Source organism: Ptychodera flava, chromosome 13, assembly GCF_041260155.1.
Source record: "Ptychodera flava strain L36383 chromosome 13, AS_Pfla_20210202, whole genome shotgun sequence".
Lineage (NCBI taxonomy): Eukaryota > Metazoa > Hemichordata > Enteropneusta > Ptychoderidae > Ptychodera > Ptychodera flava.
Window position 1 is genome coordinate 40,228,001 of NC_091940.1, and position 15,121 is coordinate 40,243,121.

Here is a 15,121-nt window from a genome sequence, read left to right on the forward strand (position 1 = left end):
TGGAGGATGTCTAGAATGATCTCGTCTCATTAAGATTATTTGGCGGTCAGTATTGAATTTCAACTGCGTCACAAGTTTGCGAAATGAGTATTCCGTCGAACGGTCAACGAACGATATTTTAAAAATCTGGAGACATGGCACATCGCATTTTTATTTTAGTATTTTGTATTTTACAAAGATTTAAGAAGCAATGATTTTGTCGAAAATTCTGAAAAAATATAGGAAGATTTGATCGCGAACACATTTTCACTTGGGGTCAACTAGCCCTGCGTACGATGCTGTGTGTTCCGCTACAGCTAATCGCCCCGCTCACCACAGCCCTGCAGTGCAAAGACCCGTACGTAGGGTCGGTGACTTCAAATCCATTTTGGGACTTGACGTAAAAAGCCAAATTACTGCCGAAATACAGCGTTCTTGGGCCCAAGTCGTATCCCAGCCTACCTAAGCTACTCGATCGCTTCCAAAAATGACAGTCTTTTATTCACTTCTCGTAAATAACCGTCAATGTCGGCAACTCTCTCGCTAGCCCTGCGTACGATGCTGTGTGTTAGCTGTAGCACATAGCATCGTACGCAGGGCTAGGGGTCAACAATTGACAACATGGGTCGCAGCCATGTTGCCTCAAAACTTATTTCTGTCTGCACTCAAAACTCAAAAATGTCGATACGAACCTGAAAAATCGATGCAATGTTGTCAAATACGGATAGTTTTCAATCGGATTCGAACCCACAACATACGGCATCAGTCGCCTAGCTGAGAGACCTTAGACAGAACCAGTCGGCTAAATCTCCACTCCCAAAAAAGAGTGGTTCAATAGCCGGCTAAGTTGTTACAATTTTTCTGACTGAGACCTCTCAACACGTTGTGTTCAAACTTCGGCGAAATTTCAGCCTATAGACAAAATTTCATCTAGGTAAGGTAAATTTACTGAAATTTGATCGACAAATAATCCTGAGCTTGAACGTGACAGCTCGCCTTCTCTGGGAAGTCAAGCATCCAGCTGCCCATACACAGTTGCCCATATGGCCAGGTGTGTGAGATTGTTTTCAAGCGACGGCGGCAGACCGTACGGGGCTCTGGATATGAACTTACGGCGGTGTAGCTGTAATAACTGTTGCGTTGTTTTTAGTGCCCACGGACGAAGTCCTGGGGAGTTATAGGTTTGGTCATGTCAGTCCGTCCGTCCGTCCGTTCACGCAGATATCTCAGACATGCCCTGGTCAATTTCTTTCAAACTTTGCACAAGAATAGTACCCAACCCCATACAGATGCACATCGATTTGTTTCACAATGCGACCAAATTTGGCCATGTTAGAGGACTTTTAGTTTTCACCTCCATCGACTCCCATGTATAAGGCAGTCCATAGACTCCCATGTATAAGGCAATCCATAGACTCCCATGTATAGGCAATCCATAGACTCCCATGTAGAAGGCAGTTCTCCATTGACTCCCATGTATAAGGCCAAGAAAAATAAAAATTTAGTTTCTCATTCGTATTCATGTTGCCTAAAGGATGCAGTGACACAGTTTTTTGTCCCCACGGATAAAGTCCAGGGGGCTTACAGATTGGGTCATATCTGTCCGTGAGTCCATCAGTGAGTCCATAGGTTCACGCAGATATCTCAGACATTTTGACAAAATATCATGTGACCTTGGTGACCTTTGACCTCAAATATACATATTTGTCCATAACTCAGTAACCGCAAGTGCTAAACCTTTCATATTTGGTATGATGGGACACCTTATGACGCCACATATTCTACCACTAATTATGTGCATATCTAATTTTGAGCGAGCCAATAGAGCTAGAGGTCTGATTTTTAGTATATAGGGATAAGTTAACAATATAATTTGTTTGACAAAACGTCACGTGACCTCAATGACCTTTGACCTCAAATATACATATTTGTCCACAACTCAGTAACCACAAGTGCTACATCCTTCATATTTGGTATGATAAGACACCTTATGACACCACATATTGTACCTCATTAATTATGCGCATATCTAATTTTGAGCGAGCCAATAGAGCTAGAGGTCTGATTTTTGGTATATAGGAATAACTTAGCAATACAATTATTTTGACAAAATGTCACGTGACCTCAATGACCTTTGACCTCAAATATATATATTTGTCCACAACTCAGTAACCACAAGTGCTACACCCTTCATATTTGGTATGATGGGACACCTTATGACACCACATAGTGTACCTCATTAATTATGCGCATATCTAATTCTGAGCATGCCAATAGAGCTGGATGTCCGATTTTTGGTATATAGGGATAACTATAGGTAGAAATCTAAATATGCCCATCTAAATGTTAGACATCTACCATCGAGAACAAAAGAAATTTGCTGTAATTTGAATATTTAAGAAGTTTAAGCAATTTCCACTATAAATAAAGAACCCCTGCCTCAAACTCCACAAAAGTTGCTAGACATATTTTGCCGTTGTCATGCCATTGCTTCGTTTAATAACCAGTTAATCAAATGCCTAATTGACAGGAGGAAATTCAAGACCATATTTGAATAGTAGTATATATTGTCCTCAAAATTACTCTATCACGGCCAAGTACTCATTGCCTTCAGCAATACTGCCTTGTTATTATTATTATTATTAACCATCACAAATTCCAACAAGTTGCAAAAGTAAGTCTTCATCATCATCAACATTTGTTGTACATTGGCCAAATTAATAGCTGAAGTAAACTAAACAGACACATTTCCATCTCACAGCATCATCAACTGTGTTTTCCTCTACCATTTAAATAACCGCCATCATTCACTCTTTCAGAGTGACAAATCAAAAAAAATGTCCAAATCAATGTATGCCAACAATCCTTAATAAGTTCATATTTAACACTTGTAGAATTGCTACAAAATTAACAATTACAAAGATTCACTTTTTCTACCCATTAGCATACTACTACCCCTGTCATGAACCTGTTGTAAACCACGTGTGCACATTCAGTTCACATCTGGTTGTTTTAAATGTCAACCATAATTTCTTGTTCAACTCCACAAGGATTGTTTCAACACTCACTATATACCGTAGCTTGTCAACGGCCATACATGAGTGAAATGCACTGTTATTGTCTACATATGAATTTTAGTCAGGCAAGAATTCACTTGTCAAACAAGGCAGTTTTGCACATGTACAGGCTGAGCTGAAAAAGCTAAGTACTGCCGTACATCAATATGCCTTAGGGAGTACAAGAAATCAGGGATGGCATTTAAAACATTTGATGGTGGTTTGGCAAGAATAGTAATTGTTGACTGATCCAAATTGTGGATATTAGATATTCTAGTGTGCTGTGTAGTCTTCAATTTCCTTGGGAGTGGATGGGAATAAACCAAGACCCATATTAATCAAAAACATGCTTATCTGAGGATACTATACAAATTCCCCCAATGATGGTTTCTCTAGTACTACTCAAGGGAGATGAGAAACTGTGCCAAACCTGATGAGACAATATGAGGTTGTGAAATACATCAATATCACTTATTTACAAATAAGAAAGTGGTTACAGACAAGACATAAACTTTCTCAATTGAAACAAAAGAAATTAACACAGTGATGTGTCAAAGGTATACATACCAAAGAACCAATGGATCATGGGAAGATGTCACAGCTGTTTACAAAGTTGGTGAAGCCTGAGTAATACACTGAGTTGGTGGTGCTTGTACAAAACATTTTTGACATCTGTGAAAACAATGATAGTGGTAGCTAATTAGAAGTCTGAAGAAACATGAAAATTTATGATTGTAAAGTCAGAAAATCATAAGAGATTTTATATTCAATTGAAAAAAGATATTAACAATTATAGTGGTAGCTAATTGGAAGTCTGAAGAAACATGAACATTTATGATTGTAAAGTCAGAAAATCATAATCGACGCTGCGACATATAAGCTCACTTGTGTGAACACGTGAGCTAAAATGAAGAAGGAGAATAAGCTTTATTAAGATTCTCAAGATGTGTCAATAAATATCATTTCAAAATCTGAATGGAATATTAAATATTGTTTTTTTCTCTAAATTGGCAATTGGGCTCACTTCTTGTAAGTCTCTGAATTAAAAAAAAATTCTACCAGTACCCTTAGCGACCAGGCGTCTTGAATTTTTGTTTTACTGAGAATTGCCAGAGTCTATATGGCACGTAGAAATCAAAATGGCCCGAGTCTACTGCCATGAAATCGAATGGCCAGAGTCTACGGCCATGTAGAAATCAACATGTCCAGAGTCCATGGCCATGTAATCAAAAGGCCTGAGTCTACAGCCATGTAGAAATCAAAATGGCCAGATCTCAGTCTACGGCCATGTAGAAATCAAAAATGTATGGCCATGAAATGAAATGGCCGGAGTGTTCGGGCCATGTTGAAATCAAAATGGCCAAGGGATGACACAGACCTATAAATCCTGAGTATATATCCTGAGTAAAACAGAGAAGACAAGCAAAGAGAACTAAGAGTTTCTTGATCAAGAACAAAATCTGTGTCTCTCTCCACAAACAATATTACAGCTTTGTCCAAGTACTAAGCTTTCTGTACAATTATACAAGCATGTCATTGAAAGGACACATAACTTTCACCGATGACCTGAAGGGGCATGATATTCACAGTTTAAGTAGAGAACACTGAGATAACAATATACAAAAATGAAATATTGTCCTAACACATCAGGGACTTAGGCTATGTTCACTAAAAAGGTGAGGGAGGGCTGGAGGAATTCAGGGGGACTTGAAAGTTTTGGGGCGGTAGAAGGGGGACTTGAAAGCTTTGCGTTGCCTATACATGTAGGGGGACCCACAAATTTTTTAATTCCCTTTTACTTTTTTATTTTCCAATTCCAAGCTTTGGTAATTTAATGAAAACTGAATAACATTTAAAGGTCATCAAATTGTTTTTATGTTAGTAATAATGAAAAGAAATCTAGAACCATTTTGTCACATTTCATGACTTTATCTCAAAAAATCCAAATATGTATGATTTTTCATAAAGAAACAATGGGCATTAGTAGGACCGTTCAGTTGTTACGGCCTGGGGGGGGGGGGGGCGCGGCAAAATCTTGTCGCCGGTGTCAAAAAAATATAGACCCCCCTGCATTTAACGTGAAAAAAAGACGACCCCCCCTCCTTTTGTCAGACAAAAAAATTTGATGACACCCCCCCCCCCCTGCTGAAAAATAACCAAAACCCACATGTCAAATTTGGTTTGGCACGGTTTGGATTTGAACTCCGGTACGCTATGCACTTTATCCATGTAGCAGAGATGCCAGTGCACAAACTTCTCAGCCACAACCATGCAAACGTCTGTTAATTAGGACAACTGTAAGGCAATGTTTAACTTCATTTCCATAGACAACTTATATCCATCACACTGTTATGCAAATTCCCCTTTTTGTCTCAGTGCTACCATTGTGGGTTGCGAGCATGTAAATGGTCTTTCAAAGATGAGATAGGCACTTAACCATCTACTAATTTATATGAATTGGCCGCCGAAGGCAGCCCACTGCTTATTGTAGTGGGTTGGCAAAGTCCGGGCCTGTCGGTAAAGAGAGTCATGGGTCACACGTCGATCATGACCATTGCATGAAGTAAACCTATTTATTGTAGTTGGCCGCCGAAGGTGGCCCGCCGGTAAGAGGGTCGATCATGGCCATTGCATGAAGTAAACCTAATTGGAGTGGGCCACCAAAGGCATATCCACCCGTTAAGAGGGTCATGGCCATTACATAAAATCAATTTATTGTAGTGGGCCGCCGAAGACGGCTGGCCAGTAAAAAGGGTTGATCATGGCCATGGCATAAAGTGAACTTTATTGTAGGTATTATGTTTTTGAAAATGTGGTGACCCCCCCTTTTCCTACCAGTGAAAAAGCGATGACCCCCCCCCCCCTTTGCGGATTCCAAAATTAGAATGACACCTCCTGGATTTTGCCCCCGACCCCCCCCCCTCCCCCGGCCGTAAAAACTGAACGGTCCCTAACGGGGGCAGAAGCTGCACCTGTTGATAATTTTTTCCATATTCATTTGCAATGTATCAACTACAATTTCTTGTAGTCTCAATACAGCATGCTGAAAAAACAGTATAGCCTGTATGAGTGATAATTGAATTAGAGTAAAGACTAAAGTCAATTTTGTCAATGATGCAATGCACAGTACACATAACACAGACTGTGTTGAAAAGCTGAATACTGGACAGTTCAACATGATTAGGGAGTAGAACAAGAACACAGTTGTATAAACTGAACAAAAATATTGTAAAAATTATCAAAGTTAGGGACTTGTCACGTTTTTTGCAGGGGGTGGATAATATTTTGCCGACATCAAAAAAAAATGGCTGACCCTCCCTATTCCAACTTTAGAAAACATTAACCCCTATTCCAAATTTTAAACATTCAAACATTCTTTGTTTTAATGAAATTGATGTCATGTCAGTTGTAAGATAGGAATTTCAAAGTGTCAATATTTGAATGAGCTGTGAACACTTTCTATGCATATTATAAACCAGATGTCCAGAACTGTTGTACATAAATTGATGTCAATCGTTACCCTTTGAGCACCAAAGTCAATTTTTTGCCACCTGTATAAAATGTACCAAAGTCAATTTTTTTCAGATTTTTGCCACAATTTTGATAAGAAACTGTAGCAAATGAAATATGATGGTTATTGGGTCCAAAATTATCACGAAAATTTACAGACGAATTCATAAAATTGTGAAATGTTGCACTAGAATTTTGGTGGGAAAAAATTTCAGCACTCAAAGGGTTTAATATCAAAGAGAGAAGAGCGGTAAATCAAAAACTCTGATGGGTGTTCAGACTTGCCAGCCATCCAATTACATCTCCAAGCCATAGGGAGTTGTTTTATAAGTTGCAGGGCAGTGTCTGAGAGGAGCTTTCTTGATGTAATAGGTAAACAGGTAATGATGACAAAAACTGCCTTTTGTTAACTATTATTTTAGTCTTGAACAAAGCACCTTTTATGGTAAACCTGTGGCACAAAGGAAAATAGTTACATCAATGCAGAATGACAAATATCTTGTCATTTTTCTCTTTGTAAACTATTTCACTGTATCAAATATATTGTGATATACCGGTATTAGTGTATGTTGCTTTCTTATACTGAATTCTCATAGCCTGATGATAGAGAAACAGAAAAGTATCAGGAATTTGTCATGCTTTTCTAATGAACTGCAGATTTCATAATGATTAGTAATACTATACTTTGCAAAACAGACTTTCAATTTCAATTTGCAAACATCAAGATATCTCTGACATATAAAGTAACCGCACCTGAAAGGTGCGCCAAAAAATATTAATCATCCAGATATCTCTGATGTATGCCTGATATATAAAAGTCATGCAACCGCAGGGCATGCTGAAAAATGTCTGATATATTAAAGTCACACACCCGAAGGGTGTACTGAAAATATGTCTGATTATTAAAGTTATGCGCCAAAAGGGTGTGCCAAAAACACAGTTGAATGATGAAATTCGTGGCTGGCATATCTTAGGCAAAATGAACCCATGTCAAAATTCAAAAAACACAATAACCCCCCCCCCCCCCCCCCCCCCAAATCACCAAAGTCAAAACAGGGTAACAGAGACTTGAAAGTTATCAGAGATTTTTTAATTCTGGCAGAGAAAAAGATGGGGTCACATGATTCTGATAACTTTTCAAATTTTCATTCTCATTGTAAAATAATGCAACAGTAAAACTTTGAACAGTAGAACTAATTTAAATGCAAAAATGTGGAGATTTGGAGTGAAAAAATTCATTGTTTAACAAATTTGCCATTATTACACGAAACATTCCATATATTAAAACATTCATTTTATGGAATATTTTAACCTACCGTAGCTTCAAGTATTGTCATTTTGAGTATCATCTATTAAGTCATATATCTTGTACTTTAAAAAACAATTTTGCTCGGTTACTGTGCTCAGTTTTTCACAATTTTGCAAATAATCCTTAACAATTATGCGGCTATATTATAACTAAGGGGACTTAAAAATTTTGATCATATGGACGAGAGACTTGAAATATTTCATGGGTATGAGGCGATTTCAATTGTGATTCCTCCAGGCCCCCTCACCATTATTTGCGAATGCAGCCTTATGTTATTACTCTAACAGTGTTCTCACCAGAAAAAAATATTGTGGGAGATTTTGTCCTACTGACCTAAAACAGCGGGACAACAGATGATTTTTGTGAGACAAGATAAATATGTTAAACAGTCAAACCGCAAATACGAACCTTTTCTATGCTTGGAAAAAATAAAGGACTCAACGAATCATTAATCCTAACAACTTTTTATAAACACTCAGTAAACACATCAACAGATATTGAATATCAGTGCCTTTTAATTAGTCCCCACGGACACCGTCCGGGGGGACTTATAGGTTTGGTCATGTCCGTGCGTGCGTGCGTCCGTCCGTGCGTGCGTGCGTGCGTCCGTCCGTTCACGCAGATATCTCAGAGATGCCTGGAGCGATTTCATTCAAACTTGGTACAAGGATTACTTCATATGTCATACAGATGCACGTCAATTTGTTTTGTGATACGATCCAATATGGCCGCCAGGCGGCCATTTTATTACGATTTTTTCATGTACAGAGCCATTACTCAGGCACGTTTCAACCAATTTTATTCAAAGTTGGTACAAGGACATTGACCAATGTCATAGATATGCACATCAATTTGTTTTGTGATACGATCCAATATGGCCACCAGGCGGCCATTTTATTACGATTTTTTCATGTACAGAGCCATTACTCAGGCATGTTTCAACCGATTTTATTCAAAGTTGGTACAAGGACATTGACCAATGTCATAGATATGCACGTCAATTTGTTTTGTGATACGATCCAATATGGACGCCAGGTGGCCATTTTATTACGATTTTTCATGTACAGAGCCATTACTCAGGTACGTTTCAACCAATTTTATTCAAAGTTGGTACAAGGACATTGACCAATGTCATAGATATGCACATCAATTTGTTTTGTGATACAATCCAATATGGCCACCAGGCGGCCATTTTATTACGATTTTTTCATGTACAGAGCCATTACTCAGGCATGTTTCGACCGATTTTATTCAAAGTTGGTACAAGGACATTGACCAATGTCATAGATATGCACATCAATTTGTTTTGTGATACGATCCAATATGGCCACCCAGGCGGCCATTTTATTACGATTTTTTCATGTACAGAGCCATTACTCAGGCATGTTTCGACCGATTTCATTCAAAGTTGGTACAAGGACATTGACCAATGTCATAGATATGCACATCAATTTGTTTTGTGATACGATCCAATATGGCCACCAGACGGCCATTTTATTACGATTTTTTCATGTACAGAGCCATTACTCAGGCATGTTTCGACCGATTTTATTCAGAGTTGGTACAAGGACATTGACCAATGTCATAGATATGCACATCAATTTGTTTTGTGATACGATCCAATATGGCCGCCAGGTGGCCATTTTATTACGATTTTTTCATGTACAGAGCCATATAACTCAGGCATATCTCAACCGATTTTATTCAAAGTTGGTACAAGGACATTGACCTATGTCATACATATGCACGTCAATCTGTTTTGTGATACGATCCAATATGGCCACCAGACGGCCATTTTATTACGATTTTTTCATGTACAGAGCCATTTCTCAGGCATATCCGCATGTTTCGACCAATTTTATTCAAAGTTGGTACAAGGACATCGACCAATGTCATAGCTATGCACATCAATTTGTTTTGTGATGCGATCCAATATGGCCACTGTGCGACCATTTTGTTACGATTTTTTTCATGTCCTGAACCATAACTCAGACATGTATCAAGCGAATTTATTCAAAAGTATTTTTATCACAGACCTAATGAAGAGGACTCTACTGAGGACCTGTAATCAAAATACCCATTAACAAGTGGGGACTGTGTCATCAACGATGACTTGTTCTATGGGACTTTTGTTCTTTCCAGTGTGAAAGTGCACTGATAAAGTTGAACTTTTCCATTTTGGGGCCCTCTAACCATAATAGTTGCTAGAGTGTTCAGCACCAAGTTGATTTCTGTCATAAGTTATGTTGTTTTGCACACTAAATCCCCTTTCACAGTAAGCAGAATGAACTGGCACAATCAGTGCTATGGCATCTATTTAGATTAGGAAACATATCCCTATGACGTTAATAAATAATCATCACATTTTGATGTGAAATTTCAGTCGCCAGCCAAAGCTACAAATTTTGCTGATTGATCAAAGCATGGACATAAAAAAAGACATCTTCCATGTTCTCACATAAGAGTTTGCAATGGTCGAATGATCGCAGATTTGAAATGACTGGGAATGACACCAAATGTTAGTGATGCATTAAAAAGATGCATAATGAACGTGCGAGAACATAGGCAAATTTCTTGATATAGTTTGTTGGGAGAATGTCCAGATTGCATGATTTTGGAGCTGCCTGCTCAATAAGATACATACCTGATGCACGGACACCTCACTGAAAGTTGGTAAATTATGAGATGGTAAGGTGTTGCCGGTGTCGGTACTGTAACTAATGAGGCCTTCACGAAGTTTGGCGAACTTTGGAGTTGAAATAGCTCAGGAATCTAGATGGTAGTTCCTTCAATGGAATCTCACTGAGTAGAGCTTTAGCGTTGATTACTTTGTATCAGATAACTCAGAGACGATCTTAAACAACTTCTTGTTATTTGCCTCTTGGATGCGAGCGCGATGGTAGTCAGCCTTTAATTCGTCACAGCGGCGAAAATATTCGATTCGCTTTATCAGAAAATCTGCCGATCAATCTCAAGCTTTGTCGAGCGATAGTAAATTTGACTCCAGCCTTCTCACATTCTTTCTTAACATCAGTAGCTCTTCGCAGTACCATGGAGCACGTACCTTTTCAATCACCAATTTCTTCTTCAGGGCGCCACAGTGTCTAATATCTCTGTGACGGTGTCGCAATAAAGTGTAGATATGGCTTCAACGTCAAAATCTCGTGGATAAGTGGACAACTTGGTAGAGATTTCATCTTGAAAGACGTCAATGTTAACAGTTCGGAAATCGCGACGCGAAATACTCACTTTTTTGGGTGCAGGGCGTCGAAGATTAAGATCAAACCATATGAGACTATGATCAGAGTTCATAAAGTTCGAGACATCCACCGATTGAACAAGTAAGCCCATCTGTCAAACGTGTAATCAGGAGATCTAGAACATGGCCCTTGTTATGCGTCGGTGTGAGAATATGTTGATGTACTCCCATCGAGTGCAACAGGTTCATAAACTTGACTGTGTCAGACGAGTTCAGCTCATCAGGGTGAATGTTAAAATCGCAAGCGATGACAAGATGGCCGGGCGACGGTACAGCGGACTCAAGTAGTGGAAAATTCAGCAAGAAACTCGTTGACGGTTGAATTATTCTTCTGCGATTTTGGTGGGCAGTAGATGGTAATAACACGTAAAGACTGGCTAGATTATTTAAACATGACGTCCAAACACTCAAAAGATTGGTATGAACCGGCTCGTTTCTCTGTAACACGTAGATTAGAATGGGCAATTACAGCGATGCCGCCTCCTCTACGTTTAGAGCGAAACTGGTGGTGAATAGAATATTCGCTAATGGCCGAGTTAAATTCAGCGATTGCAGGGTCAGCTTGATTCTTGAGCCATGTTTCGGTGAGAACGAAAATGTCCAAATCATCGTTAATCAGGGTTGTTGCAATGGCACCAATTTTTCCAGTTACTGAGCGAGCATTCCAAGAGAAGTTACCTGGAGAAGTGCACTTGGTCGAAAAGTTTTCTTCAGGCATCGTTGGGCTCGCTCAGTCGTTATGATGGTAGGAATATTGTGTACTGGTTTCGGATGTTTCAGTCCAGCTTTTCGGCCCCGAGGTTTGAAAGGACGTAAGAAAGTATTGCGTAGTGATGAACAAAGACTATGACGTAATAGTGTAGCTCGGCTCGCTGCCATGTTGAACCGGGAAACTGCGTCGCAACTGGTGTAAGAAATCACAATTTATAGTCTCTGGAAACGATGAAATACGTCTTCTTCTGGACAGAACGGTAACAGGATACTTAAAACCACAGGATGAAACAAATTAGCATAAAACCAGGACGACAAAATATAAAACAAAATTCGCTGAAAACCAGAGAGCAGATAAAAGGGGTAGCCGATCAACAGCGCCATCAACATCTCGTTATTGGAGTCTTCAGTCTTTTGCTTGTTTATAATACATTGTACAGTGACAGACTAAGCCCCCTTCTATCAATATTCCCTTGAGTGTAAGAATGATATTTTACTTTTCCATATTTACTCAAAGTGTTCTCTTTCAATACTGTGAATATCATGCTCCCATCATGGCATCAATAAAGTTATAGGCCGCCTTAAATGTGGTGCTTGTATGTTCTGTATTTTACAGATACATTTTGTATTCTCCAAATTCTGCCAATATCATAATTCCCTGAATGTGAGAACAATATCTCACTTGTACATTTTTATATCACAGTGTTCTCTAATAGTTAGATATTATTTCCTAATATTGTTCTTCGTTTGGTGAGAAAATAGTCATTACATAATGACCGTGTAACCATGAGAGGAAGACGAATGGTGACATGGTCATTATCATAATGTCATTCCTTTGCTGAACGAAGAAAAATATTAGGGAATTTGGATATGTGGTGACACGGTCATATCGTCATGAGTATTTTCCTTCGCTGAAAGAAGAAAAATATTAGGGAACAATATACTTATGGCATGCACAAGCAATTGAAGAATTCATTAATTTTTGCAAAATAAAAGTAGTTTTCCACAACAATTCCTCATTTAAACTTCTGAACTACTTTTGGAATAATATCAATACGCTGTGGGCAAGTTAATTGTCAATCATCTGTTGTCGGTCACATGAGTGAGGAACACGACATTTATGCATAGACCTTAAAGACCGTTTTTAAGGTCTATGATTTATGTTTGTGTAAAGAGGAAACACCAGATTATACGTACCTTCCATGAAGTTATTTCATAGATTATCATAGAACTAGAAATTTAACATGGACAAAGTTACACTATTTTTGAGGATAAAATCGATTGAATCTCAACCGTGCGAACACTGTGTAACGTCACGCCTGACAGTACATGTATAATGTACTCTAGCTGTGCTTCCAAAGTTCAGGCTGCAGTGGGGTCTATACGGATACAAACCCCCATACTGGTAACAAAACTAGAAGGACTCACAATTTGCTCAGTGGATTTGCTCTTTTGTCAGACTCTAAAAACATTTTAACAATTTTCACGTCAGACAAATTTTGATCGTGGGAGAAATACTGGTTGCCATGTTGTTTGTTAACATTGATGCGCACACTGACGCACAAAAAGCTCTAATGCACCAAAATTGAAAATTGACATAGATGCAGATTGTCGTGACTTAGCGTTAGCCTGAGTATAAATTATGTTTTTTTTTCTGTTCAGAGATGACAAACTTGGCTTGTAAATGTGATAATAAATACTGTGAATATCATCATCCCCCTCAAAGCCTTTTTATTTGCCACTTCAGTCTTTTGCTTGGTATCCTTCATAGTAGACGGTGAATGCCCTTCCCCTTCAGCCAATAACATATAATTCCCTGAAGTGTGAGGACAAAATTGCATTTGTCTATATTTATATCAACGTGTTCTCTATAATAACACTGTGAATATCTTTTAGCCCTTCACATTATCAGTGAAACTTAATCTCTGTCTGTCTTGCACTTGTAGGCACTGCAGGCATTCGACTCTGGGTCCAGACACTAATTCGCACCAAAACCAGTTCGCCTCATGCCAATCTCGTACCAAAACCACTTCGCCCCAAATACCACGTACTTGTCCCAAAACCACTTTGCCCCAAATATACCACCTCGTCCCAAAACCACTTTGCCCAAATATCACTTCACCCCCAAAACCACTTAACCCCAAATAGGCACTTTACAAGAGGCCGTTCGACAAGGAGGAAAGTTTGAATTCATTTGTACAACTTGCATACCAAGCGTTGTGACCAGAGTGACCACCAGAAGAAATTCAGCATCGGAGACGGCAGCTTTCTGCCCGGAGGCAGTGCCTTCTGTACCAGAAGTGAATTTCTCTAAGGCATCCATAGCTAAATTAATTACTTCCTAAGATGTCACTATGATATTGCATTGGGATTTCAGTACAACCATATTTCGCACGAATAGTTTTTGATTTGTGTGGCCAGCCTTGACTGTGCCGTGAGGAATTTCTGATTAAAAATTTGGCGTGTTTTTTGAAAAATTTCACATTGCATTCAAGCAATATTGGATATCAACGTGAAAACAAGTTACATTTGCATGGCCTTGATGCAAAACAACATGGTATTACCAGTTTGCCCACTCAATCACTGAGTAAGAGAAGAGACTTTAAGCAAAAGTGATTCAGGGACTTGGTCACGCTGAAACAAAGGGATAGCGTGGATTAAATGTGATCATAGATAGTTTTTGTTACCATTGTTACCACCATTCAGATTTGCAATCATGTGGTCCGAAAGTGAGTATCTTCTTGGTTGAGTGGATTGAAAAAAGCAGAGGAACCCAATATCGATATGCTTAGCAGCAAATCTTTTCCAACTATTTTGCTGTGATTTTCAAATTACTTTGCGTCATCATGGCTTCACATTCATTTAATTCCGTTACGTGCGGACTACTCAGTACAACAATCAAGACATGCTAGGGGAAAGACTTTAAATTATGGACATACGAGATAGTTGTTGAAAAGGGGTATCGTGAAATAATACAGACGGCATTTGGTACAAATTACTGCCTTTAGGCTGCTTTCAAAAATAACGGTGGGGAGGGGGTGGAGGAATAGTGATTGAAATTATTTTTTCACCCCCCCCCCAGATACCCAAAACAATTTTCAAGCCCCTTATCAATATAATCAAAATTTTCAAGTCCCCCCACCATTATCATATAGCCGCATGTTTATAGGGATGCATACAGAAAAAAAATAAACATGTATTGGGCATTTCTGCTTGCAGATGTTCAACACTACCCGTTATAATATTAGCAGTTTGTATAGCCATATTCCTAGGCAAGTTGATTAATTGATTCATTTT

The 15,121-nt window shown here is 38.8% G+C and overlaps 1 long non-coding RNA gene across 2 annotated transcripts in view; it reads right to left on the bottom strand.

The window, feature by feature from the left end:
- Positions 1-15,121, bottom strand: part of LOC139148443 (uncharacterized) — a 121,996-nt gene that overhangs the window by 32,502 nt on the left and 74,373 nt on the right. For both annotated transcript variants that reach the window (XR_011555937.1, XR_011555936.1), the window contains one exon: positions 3,603-3,707. This is a non-coding gene — a long non-coding RNA (uncharacterized lncRNA). The remainder of the gene's footprint in view (positions 1-3,602; positions 3,708-15,121) is intronic.